This window comes from Hoplias malabaricus, chromosome 9 (assembly GCF_029633855.1).
Source record: "Hoplias malabaricus isolate fHopMal1 chromosome 9, fHopMal1.hap1, whole genome shotgun sequence".
Lineage (NCBI taxonomy): Eukaryota > Metazoa > Chordata > Actinopteri > Characiformes > Erythrinidae > Hoplias > Hoplias malabaricus.
In genome coordinates, this window is record NC_089808.1 from 25,714,043 (window position 1) to 25,726,740 (window position 12,698).

Sequence of the window (12,698 nt, forward strand, 5' to 3'; positions counted from 1 at the left end):
TCAATATGTGATATATATGTATATATATAGTGTCACCTTTAATATAATCATTACTGCTCCCACTGTGCCCTCTCTCAGCTCCACTGTCCCCTCACTGTCCTCTCTCTCAACTCCTCTGTCCCCTCACTGTCCTCTCTCTCAACTCCTCTGTCCCCTCACTGTGCCCTTTCTCAGCTCCACTGTTCTCTCTCTCAACTCCTTTGTCCCCTCACTGTCCTCTCTCTCAACTCCTCTATCCCCTCACTGTCCTCTCTCAACTCCTCTGTCCCCTCACTGTCCTCTCTCTCAACTCCTCTGTCCCCTCACTGTCCTCTCTCTCAACTCCTCTGTCCCCTCACTGTGCCCTCTCTCAGCTCCACTGTCCTCTCTCTCAACTCCTCTGTCCCCTCACTGTCCTCTCTCTCAACTCCTCTGTCCCCTCACTGTGCCGTCTCTCAGCTCCACTGTCCTCTCTCAACTCCTTTGTCCCCTCACTGTCCTCTCTCTCAACTCCTCTGTCCCCTCACTGTCCTCTCTCTCAACTCCTCTGTCTCCTCACTGTCCTCTCTCTCAACTCCTCTGTCCCCTCACTGTGCCCTCTTTCAGCTCCACTGTCCCCTATCTCGGCTCCACTGTCCCCTCTCTCAGCTCCTCTGTCCCCTCACTGTCCTCTCTCTCAACTCCTCTGTCCCCTCACTGTGCCCTCTCTCAACTCCTTTGTCCCCTCACTGTCCTCTCTCTCAACTCCTCTGTCCCCTCACTATCCTCTCTCTCAACTCCTCTGTCCCCTCACTGTCCTCTCTCTCAACTCCTCTGTCCCCTCACTGTCCTCTCTCTCAACTCCTCTGTCCCCTCACTGTCCTATCTCTCAACTCCTCTGTCCCCTCACTGTGCCCTTTCTCAGCTCCACTGTCCTCTCTCTCAACTCCTTTGTCCCCTCACTGTCCTCTCTCTCAACTCCTTTGTCCCCTCACTGTCCTCTCTCTCAACTCCTCTGTCCCCTCACTGTCCTCTCTCTCAACTCCACTGTCCCCTCATTGTCCTCTCTCTCAACTCCTCTGTCCCCTCACTGTCCCCTCTCTTAACTCCTCTATCCCCTCACTGTCCTCTCTCTCAACTCCTCTGTCCCCTCACTGTGCCCTCTCTCAGCTCCACTGTCCTCTCTCTCAACTCCTTTGTCCCCTCACTGTCCTCTCTCTCAACTCCTTTGTCCCCTCACTGTCCTCTCTCTCAACTCCTCTGTCCCCTCACTGTCCTCTCTCTCAACTCCTCTGTCCCCTCACTGTCCTCTCTCTCAACTCCTCTGTCCTTTCATTGTCCTCTCTCTCAACTCCTCTGTCCTCTCACTGTCCTCTCTCTCAACTCCTCTGTCCCCTCACTGTCCTCTCTCTCAACTCCACTGTCCCCTCACTGTGCCCTCTCTCAGCTCCACTGTCCCCTCACTGTCCCCTCTCTCAACTCCTCTGTCCCCCCTCTCAGCTCCACTGTCCCCTCACTGTCCTCTCTCTCAGCTCCACTGTCCCCACACTGTCCTCTCTCTCAACTCCTCTGTCCCCTCTCTCAGCTCCACTGTCCCCTCACTGTCCCCTCTCTCAGCTCCTCTGTCCCCTCTCTCAGGTCCACTGTCCCCTCACTGTCCCCTCTCTCAACTCCACTGTCCCCTCTCTCAGCTCCACTGTCCCCTCTCTCAGCTCCACTGTCCTCTTACTGTCCCCTCTGTCAGCTCCACTGTCCTCTCTCTCTGCTCCACTTTCCCCTCATTGTCCCCTCTCTCAGCTCCACTGTCCCCTCACTGTCCCCTCTCTCAGCTCCTCTGTCCCCTCTCTCAGCTCCACTGTCCCCTCACTGTCCCCTCTCTCAGCTCCACTGTCCCCTCACTGTCCCCTCTCTCAGCTCCACTGTCCCCTCACTGTCCCCTCTCTCAGCTCCACTGTCCCCTCATTGTCCCCTCTCTTAGCTCCATCTACAGCCCATAACATCATTAAAATATTCAGAGAATATATAGACAGCACTGAATTAAACATAGACAGTGTACTGGAAATTACTGCATGTGCTCTTCCCAAACCCACTGTCTTTGAAGGGTGGGGGCATTAGTGCACAAGGCACTGAAAACAACTGGGGCTTTATCAAATGATAAACACTATAAGAGAGACCTCGATCTGTTGTGCAGCTGAAATCCTAAAACAAGCAAGAATCAGAAAACAGTTCACTTTCAAAACAACAGCAACAGGTCTCCTGCATTCCCAAGTGCTCACAGGGTTTTTAAATGAAGAGTTGATGAACACAACCCTGTTACAAACATGTTACTGGCATCAAATTTTTAGCTTGGTTTCAGTAACCAAAACTGATTCATCAACTGCGGTTTGTCAGATCTCCACTCGCTTTTACACAGTTCTGGCCAATAAAGGATGCTAGGGCGGTGTTCCTGACTGAGCGAGGAACTGAACCCCAATCTACTGAAACTTGTTTTCCTCTAGGACCCGTGTTGTGCTCTGGGCAAAGTATTTACATCTCTCCAGAGAAGCCTCTGGTGAAGCTGGGCAGTTCCCTGACCCTCAACTGCTCTACGTCCTGTTCTGGGAAACCTCAGTGGAAAATAATGAAAGAGTCTTTATCCGGAGAAACAACAAGTTTTAAAAACTACATCATCCTGAAGATCCCCTCCGTCTCAGTGGAGCACTCCAGCTTCAACTGTGATGCAAAATGTTTCGGTAAAATCAGTCGGGCCAAGGTTAAGATTTACCGTAAGTACACAATCTCACACACTCATTCATCCAGTCACTCACATTCACCCAGTCTCACTAAACACTCACCCAATCACTCACAAACATTCATCCAGTCACACACCCAGTCACTCTTACACTCACTGAATGACTCACACATTCACCCTGTCACTCATGCACTCACCCTGTCACTCACACACTCACCCAGATGATAGCCGTACCTATGATGTGTGTGATAACAGGGCTGTTTCTGTGCAGATTTCTCGGACCCAGTTTTGAGTTTTGATTCAGAGGAGCCAGTGAGGGGTCAGCGGTTGGAGGTGAGGTGTGCTGTGAAAGTTTCCTCTGAGGTGATAGCCACGCTTGAGTTGCGGATAGGAAACACTGCACTGGATTCAGAGACTCAGTGTGAAACTGAGAACGGAAGAGAATTAAAACAGTGCGAGACCTCAGCTGCTCATCAGACTGGTTTCAATCAGGTTCAGTTCCAGTGTGAAGCCTCACTGCATATCGCTTCCACACACACAAGCATAGTGACGGCCATCAACGTCCCGCTGAGAGGTACAGCACTAGTGAGAGAGACAGAGAGAGAGAAAATTATTTTATCACTGAGATTATAACATTTAAATTTTTCCTTTTTTTTATAGTTATAAAATACAGTATTTTTTATTCTTAATATTATTATTATTATTATTATTTAATAAACACATTTAATGATATTATTTTAATTAATATATATATATTGATACAGATGTTTACTGCTTTGTGTGTTTAAATAATGCTGTTATTGCTTGGACACTAATAAAATTTTGTCACGTCAGTAATTCAGATCTTGAGTGAGAGACAGAAGGGATTAAAGTGAGAGGGATTAAAGGTGCAATAAGTAGTTTTTGATGTGAGTTATTGATGTACGTTTTTTTGTTTGTTTGTTTTTTTAGACTCTTTTGATTCAAATAAAGACTCTCTAGTAAAGGCCACATCACCTTCATCAACTTCCTCCTCCTCCACCTCAGCAGCAGCTGGACACGACACTGATGGTACAACTGTTATTTTATGACTCATGTTTAATTCTGTCGTCTTCTCCATCTTTATCCTCTAATCCTCTCCCCTCCCTCCCTCTTCCCTGAGTAGGAGAGGGGGAACAGAGGGCAGTAATAATTATGGATGAATAGAACAAGAAAAAGGAAGGGAAGAAGGAAGAGAGGATGAGGCATTGAAAGATAAATATATATTAAAGGTGCAGTAAGTTGTTTTTGATGTGAGTTACTGATGTGCTTTTGTTTTTAGAATCTTTGACTGTGAACACAGACTCTCCAGTAAAGGCATCATCACCTTCATTCTCATCTTCCTCATCGTTTTCCTCCTCATCATCATCCTCATCAGCAAATGGATTGAAGGCTGAAGGTATGAAGAAAGTAAAAATAAATGAAAAGAAAGGACAGAGTGGAAGAAAAGAGGTAGAGGGCATTAAAGGTGTAGTAGGTATAGTTTTTAATGTGCGTTACTGGTGTGTTTTTGTTTTTAGACTCTTTTGCTGTGAACACAGACTCTCCATTAAAGGACCCCTCACCTTCGTCCTCATCTTCTGCAGAAGGACATGGACTGGAAACTGAAGGTATAACGAAAGAAAGAAAGAAAGAAAGAAAGAAAGAAAGAAAGAAAGAAAGAGAGTATAGAAAGAGGGGGAGTGGTAGAGAACAGGAGGAAGGGAGGAATGATGAAAAGAACAAGAGAAAGCAAGGACGGAAGAGACAAAGAGGCTAATTTGATGTGAATTACTCGTCACTGTCCAAAGAAAATGGAAGTCAATGTAAAAAGTTTTTGTTCCAAATAATTTTGGTACATTTCTATTGGTCGATTCATCGTGACATCATCAAAAATGGAGATACATATTTTTAAATGGACAGGGGCATACTGATGATGATGATTCTCATCGTCTCTCTCTCTCTCTCTCTCTCTCTCTCTATTATGAAGACTCCGGCAGGAACATTGTGTACGCAATGTTGTGTGTGCTGTGTCTGACGGCTCTGCTGTTCACGGGCTTCTGCTTCATGAAGAAACACAGAGAAAAACAATCAAGGCTCAAAGAGAGTGAAAACCCTCCATCTCTCACTTAAAGGAACACTTTGTAGATTTTTTCCTTTAAAATTCCATCTTCAAAATCACTATGATGCTCCACAGACCTGTAACAGGGAGAAAAGAACCTCTCTCACTGCTGCTCTGGGCTCTGCACTGCAGAAACTGCACTTTGTAACTTTTGGGGAAGGGTAGGGAAACCCTTTAACTCTTCTTAATTTCAGGACAGATCTGTAAAAGTTAAAAATTATACTCTGCTGCACTAGGGGGAACACATGAGCAAAAAATGCCAAATCGTGTCTGGTGTTATCAGTGGACAGAAGGAGGGGGTGTTTTCCTACCTTCTTCCAAAAGTTACATAGTGCAGTTTCTACAGTACCAACCCGGCAGTAGCAATGTGAGAAGCTCTGTTCTCCCTGTTACAGCTCAGTGAAGTATCACTGTAGTAAAATAATTATGCCCCACGTTGCGGCAGCATAAATACTACATAGCGGCATCAATGAAAATTAATTATTATTTGATTAATTAATAATCATTTCATTTCATTTTGTTAAGCTCCATGTTTGGGAGCCATTAAATAATATGTAGTGTCTTTACCTGTCCAAAGTTAGATGACTTTACATATTATACAGCAGAATTGGTTTTATCACACAACTGGTTTATTAATTGTAATATCAAATAATGAATATTGATTATACGTTCATATAATGAAATGGATACATGATACAGCGATACATGAGGGAGCAGGGAGATTAATATATGAGGGAATTTCTCTATGATAATTACCCTAAATTCTAAAAAGTCTATAGTTTATCCAGCAAAGGTTCAGCACCACTCCTGAGTTATGAAAGAAATGAAACCATGTGACATTACGTATCCCTGAAGATGGACTGGAGATAGTTGGGAGCATGTCACTGATGCACGGTGCTTTCCGGCGCGGGCTTCCTGGAGCACTGCAGCCGCTGGAGTGCTTCTTCTCCTTCTTGGCCAGAGAGGGAGACCACTCCGTCAGAGCTGATGGCGTCCTGAAGGTCTCTGTGGGAATTCTCCGTCATCGCTGATCTGCTTCCTGGTGAGAGACATGTCCATGCAGGTCTCTCTTGGGCCTTTGCTCAGAAAATCATCCTGAGCAAAAAACTCTACTGGATGCTCGTGATCTCCGGGCCCTTAAACATCACTGCACCTCAAACAGGAATGCCACTGTCAAGGAAATAACAGAATGGGCTCAGGAATACTTCCAGAAAGCATTGTCAGTGAACACAATCCACCGTGACATCCATCGTTGCCAGCTGAAACTCTACAGTGCAAAGAGGAAGCCATTTCTAAGCAAGCTCCACAAGCTCAGACGTTTGCACTGAGGCAGGGGTCTTTTAAAATGGAGTGTGGCAAAATGGAAGACTGTTCTGTGGTCAGATGAGTCACGATTTGAAGTTCTTTATGGAACACTGGGACGCCATGTCATCCGGACCAGAGAGGACAAGGATAACCCAAGATGTTATCAACGCTCCGTTCAGAAGCCTGCATCACTGATGGTATGGGGTTGCATGAGTGCTTGTGGCATGGGCAGCTTGCATGTCTGGAAAGGCACCATTAATGCAGAGAACTATGTTCAGGTTCTAGAACAACATATGCTCCCATCTAGACGTCATCTCTTTCAGGGAAGACCCTGCATTTTTCAATAATATAATGCCAGACCACATTCTGCAGCAATCACAACATCATGGCTACGTAGGAGAAGGATCCGGGCACTGAAATGGCAGCCTGCAGTCCAGATCTTTCACCTATAGAGAACATTTAGCGCATCATAAAGAGGAAGGTGCGACAAAGAAGGCCCAAGACGATTGAACAGTTAGAGGCCTGTATTAGACATGAATGGGAGAGCATTCCTATTTCTAAACTTGAGAAACTGGTCTCCTGTCCCCAGACGTCTGAGTGTTGTAAGAAGAAGGGCGATGCCACACAGTGGTAAAAAATGGCCTTGTCCCAACTTTTTGGGGATTTGTTGACGCCATGAAATTTTGAAACAACATATTTTTCCCTTAAAATGATACATTCTCTCAGTTTAAACTTTTGATCTGTGATTTGTGATTAGTTCTATTAGTTCTATAGTGTCTGAATATAATATTAGATGTTGGCACCTCCACATCATTGCATTCAGTGTTTATTCACAATTTGTTTAGTGTCCCAACTTTTTTGGAATCCGGTTTGTAAATCTTCTGGTTTTGTTCTATCTAGACCCTGCTTGAGAGGCCCAAGATTTTTTAATATGGCTATTTAAGAGATAGCCATAAGAGAGGCTGACGCCTGAGAGACGCCTGCAGAGAACTGGAGAGCTTTAGAGAAAGCCAGGGCTCTCCCTTAACTGACTACCCTAGCTGAGAAGCATTGCCCTCTGGAAGCAAGACAGAGAAGTTCTTCCTACATTTTCTTTCTGTTCTTGTTCTGTTCTGAGTGCTGAAAAAAATTAAACTTACTGAGTTTTTCATGCCACTGGGTTTTTAAGCCATATTTTAGAAAACCTGTCTTGAATACCTCATTGGTCCTCATTGGGGTTGAGGATTGGAGCATTTCTTGCTCCTGATTGGCTGTTTCCTGTATCTTGATAGTGACATCACATAAAATTTATGACACTTGACAAGACAAAGACTTGAAGACGATCCCTGTTGAATGATTATCCCAGAATTCTTAATCATACTTTTGCAATATAAGAGATTACATGTTAACACAAAGTAATATCATTCAGACTAACCATGTTTTACATAATTCTTAACCAAATAACTCACAGAGTATATGGCAACTTGGTTCCTACATAAGTTCATATAAAAAGGTGATTTTAAACACATGTAAATTAATTCCACCCATTTTGATTGTCCAAATAGAATTAATTTCACACAGTTGTACACATATGCAACTTGTTCAAACTTAGGAATTAAGGAATGTGTGATTCTTTTGGTTTTAACAGTCTTTCAAGATGTGTGAGAGGACATATAATCAAGGTTGTGTCTGTGTGCCTCTCTGCTATCACCAAAGATTCTTCTCTTAACCCCAGAGACCTTGGGTCATAAAAGTTCCTTGGAGTTCCCTGTAGTGTCAGTTTATGACTCTCTGATACAAACCTTTAGGCACCAATTTGGGGCTAGTGCTTGCTGGAAGGGTTATCTCAAATTCCGATCTATGCTGGTGTGATTCGGAGATGTCTCTGAAGACCAGTTGAAAGTCTGAGTATTAAAGTCAAATTTCTAATTAGAAATTAATAAAACATATTCATCTTCATTACCATCACAATGTGATTTTGATGCTGGAATTTTAAGGTAAAAAATATTGCATATTGCGCTGTGAATCAGCCTTGCCTTCGCAGACGAGCGCAGACATTGGCATTAAAAATAGGAACAAATACAAAGCTGGCACCTGCTTGGGTCCCACTTCACAGATTAGAATTTGATTAAAGGTGCAGTCAATATTTTTTTTTTTTGTAGCCACAATAATTTCTTCTTTTCTGTTCATGTTTAAATTCAGTTCTCAGCTACAGATTTGTGCAAAACTTCAAAAACTTTGTGCAAAACTTCAAATGACATGTTTTTGTGGATTTTCTGAGTGAGAACACCTCAAAACAATCTCTGTGAGAAGACTCTGAAACACGGATGTGTTTTTTGTAAAGTTTAATTTGCAGTTCTCTGGGAACATCTGAAATTAGACGTAGCTTCAGTTCGGACCATGTTTCAGACTTTGGTTTTAAAGCAGGTTGAATGAGATAAACACCATTAAAGTTAAATAAAGGACTTACAATAAAAGAAGAAGAAGATCAGAGAAGATAGAGTAAGGATTTAAATTTAAGTGTAAACAGGAAGCAGAAATGTTACAGAAATAGCACTGGAAAGCATTTTTTTTTTTTGGTTTATTTTCACTTTGTGGATCAGCAGTAACATGTCGGGTGATGCAGGATTAAGGAGTTAGTCAGATAACTTGAGCCCAGAGTTAAGTACTGTCCAGTGTGTGTGCCCCTCATATCTCCAGGCTTAAGTTATCCTTAAGCCTGGAGTTTGCTAATCTGAGTAATCCTCTTCCTGGGCTTTAACTCATTCATTTATTATTATAGAGATATTCTTATACACACACTTCATGCATGTCTTTACATATATTTGCATATTTTAATATTTTAACAGACGTTAGTGGTTGATTGACTGAGTTTGTTTTGATGGTAAAACACCACAGTGACAATGGAAAGGCTTTGTAAAATGTGACTCTATTCAACATTAACTTTTATAAAATCAAATCAATAAATTGAAAGAATCTGCTCTTTATGCCTTTGTTTCTGTCTGAAATCTTTTATATGGAGTCAAAGAGGGATCCCTTTATTTTCACAAATGAACTGGAATGTGAAACCAAAAGGAACAATTATTCAAATTCACGTTTTAAAAAAAGGGTTTTAAAACCTAGAGAGTATTCTGAGGTTTGAGACACACACAGCTCGACTTCAACTGCAGACATTTGACCCTGTTTTGACACCTGATCTAACCAGCTAGTCAGCATACTGTCTACCCACTAACCAATCAGAACGCTGCCCACGGATTAGCCAATCAGGAAGGAAATAATTCCCGTCGCCCTCTGTTTATCGGGGTCAGTAGAAATTGAGGTTTTAACTTTGTTTTTTTATTTAAAGGCATATTCACGATTTTAATCAAAAACCCTGTGTAAAAAGCTCTGAGTGTGTCTCCTCTCCATGTGCTGCCCTGCAGTCGGTTTGTGCTGGAAACAGCTCTAATGTGTTTACAAAGCCCCAGTGTCTGTAAACGTGTAAAAAAAACAAAGTGTCTGGGTCTGGTATGCTAGGCTTTCTCTCTCTCTGCTCACAGCAGAGAAATGCCATCTAGAAAGCAAATCTCCAAACGTAGACTCCAAACGCTGAAAAGCACCAACCGAGATGAGGATGTTGCTCTATTCCTGCTCCATAGGGGGGTAACACTGACTTATTTTTGCTGTTACAGTTACATTACTTAAGGTGGAACTGACTCTAAATTCAGAAAAGCGCTAACTGCATGAAAGTAAACACAGAGTGAAAGTGCTACAAACTAAATAGCTCAAGTTACACATTAGTTTCTGTGGGAATTCAAAAAGTGAATAAACACTTACAGACAATTTACACTTCAGCCACATTTTATTTTTATTTCAAACACACTGTTCCCCATTAAAAAACACAGAGCTTATAACTGGGTTTCCCACAATCGTAGACATTCACTTTAAGACGATTAAATACACAGTATTAAGTCCCCACTGCATTTTGTCCGGAAGCATCTCTAAAGATCTGCTTTACCTTCCTTATCATTCATAAATTTGAATACAAAGCTGACCACTTTATCCAGAATTTTCTCATTCCACCTTAAAATGGTGCCACCGACACGTTCTGAAGATTACACCATTTAAGATGGAACAGGAAAATTAGAGCAAAAAGCCAGGGAATGTTAAGGAAAATCACTATCAGACTCATCATCAAAATATATCAAAGTCTCCTGCCCGAGCTGGGGACTGAACCCTGTTTCTGTACGGCCACTGCTGAAGAAGTATGGTCCCTGCGGGTGTCCTCCACCGTTCGGCGCTAACACACAATGCTCTTCTGAGGTCACGGCTCTGTCCTTGGAGACGGAGGGGAAGGATGCTGGGGAACTCCGGCACTCGTATCAGCAGGAAACCTGAGGAACCCAGAGTCAGAATCAGATCCAGCAGGAAGTTCCTCTCCTACAGGGCCCTGTTTACAGTGGAGAGAGTGAATGCTGCAGAGTCTTGTTACAGAAATAATAAGAGGATGTTAGAGGTGTATTAAATCATGATACTTTCACTTTTGATACTTTTCTACTTTTACTCGAGTGAAAATCTAAACGAGGACTTTTTCAGCAGTAATATTTTACCGTGTTTACAGTGGAGAATGCTGCAGGAATCTTAGGGTTAACCTCTGCCTTTCTGCTCTCTCAGGTTCTGCAGGGTCTCTGAAGATTATTAGAGATACACTGCTCACAGTTTCGTCACTTTTTACCTTTAAGGAGGTGGAAGATCCTGTTCAAGATTCTGCTGTTAATTACAGAAATAATTTCAGATATCAACAGTTAATTAATGAGTCGGAAAGTAGCTTAGAAACAACTTGCCTTTAGCTCAAATTAGTCATAATTCCAATTAAAGACATCTTAAATTTCCTCACAGGGCCACACGGTGGCGCAGCAGGTAGTGTCTCTGTCACAGCTCCAGGGACCTGGAGGACATCTGTCAATAGTTTTCTTTTTGTATTTCACTTACTGCCTTCTGTTTTATCATTTTATAAATTTATTCATTGTCTGTAACCCTGATCCAATTCAGGGCAGTGGTGGGTCTGGAGCCTACCCGGAATCACTGGGCACAGGGCAGGAACACACCCTGGAGGAGGCGCCAGTCCTTCACAAGACGACACACACTCACACATGCACACCTACTGACACTTTTGAGTCTCCAATCCGTAGGAGCATGGGAGCGTTTGGAGCGTTGGAGCGTGGGAGCGTTTTTCCTTCTTTTTTAAAAAACTAATTTCTACTTTGTTTTATTATTAATAATGTTTCTTATACTCATATTTGTGTAATATCAGTCCCTGTTTGCTCTGTACTCAGTGACATTGTAAACGAGGGTCATCCTCCGTGTACTCCCGAGTTTAAATAAAGGCTAATTAACTTTAATGACTCAGTTTAGAGGCAGGTGCACCTCGCTTTGCCTCACTGCTGAGTATTTACAGTACTGAATTATACAATTAAAGTCGTAGACATAAACATTAATCCTCAGTGAACTAACAAGGTCCCGGTGGGTGTGAAATATTAATATTATATAATTATTAACTCTGTAAACACAGTTTAGGTCCAAAATTAGGACATTTAGGTGAGCAGCCTTTTAAACTCGTTACTTTCTGACTGTGATTCCGCCTGTGGCCACTAGGTGTCACCAGAGTATTACACCAGATCAGTTAGGCTTCAGTTTAGACTTAGATTTATCTAATCGGGGTAATTCTGGTTTGTGGAGAAGACTCTTTTGTTGGTTTTGACTGTGAAATAACAGAAGGGAACAAATATAAGCAACAGTAAATTTTAAAATAAATTAAAGTCAATGTGTCCTCTGTTTATAAAACTGCTCTTTACACCCGATTGACCACGTTATACCTGAGATGATTAGTTTAACCCGCCAGGACACGACCGTGTTCTTAACTTCAAAACTGGCCTTTAAAGGTTCCAATAAGGATTCAAATAAATATTTCTTTATATTTTCAATTAAGGGTTCTGTTTGTTAAATGTGCTTTTAAAGTCTCTATTAAAGGTTCAGTTAAAGGTTCCATTAAAGCTTTCATTAAAGATTCTAATAAGGACTCAGTTAAATGTTCCTTAACAAATTCAGTTAAGGGTTCTCTAAAATGTTCTTTTAAATTCTCTATTAACGGTTCTCTTAATTTTCTTTTAAAGTCTCTATTAAAGGTTCTGTTAAAGGTTCTGCTAAATTAAAGGTCCCATTAACCGAGAGGGAAATCCATAAAAGCAGCATTCACGATTTAAAAAAACTGTCTCCTCTCCATGTGCTGCTCTGCAGTCGGTTTGCGCTAGAAACAGCTCTAATGTGTTTTACGAAGCCCCAGTGTTCTGTAAATGGGTAAAAAAAAAAAAAAAAAAGAAGAGTCTCTGTCCAGTATGCTAGGCTTTCTCTCTCTCTGCTCACAGCAGAGAAACGCCATCTGGAGGTTTTTAGACAACGGAGAGGCTCCAAACGCTGAAAAGCACCAACCGAAAGGAGGATGTTGCTCTATTCCTGCTCCATAGGGCGGTAACACTGACTTATTTTTGCTGCTACAGTTACATTACTTAAGGTGGAAATGTCTCTAAACTCGGGAGAGTGCTAACTGAGGCTTATTCAAGGAGCGTG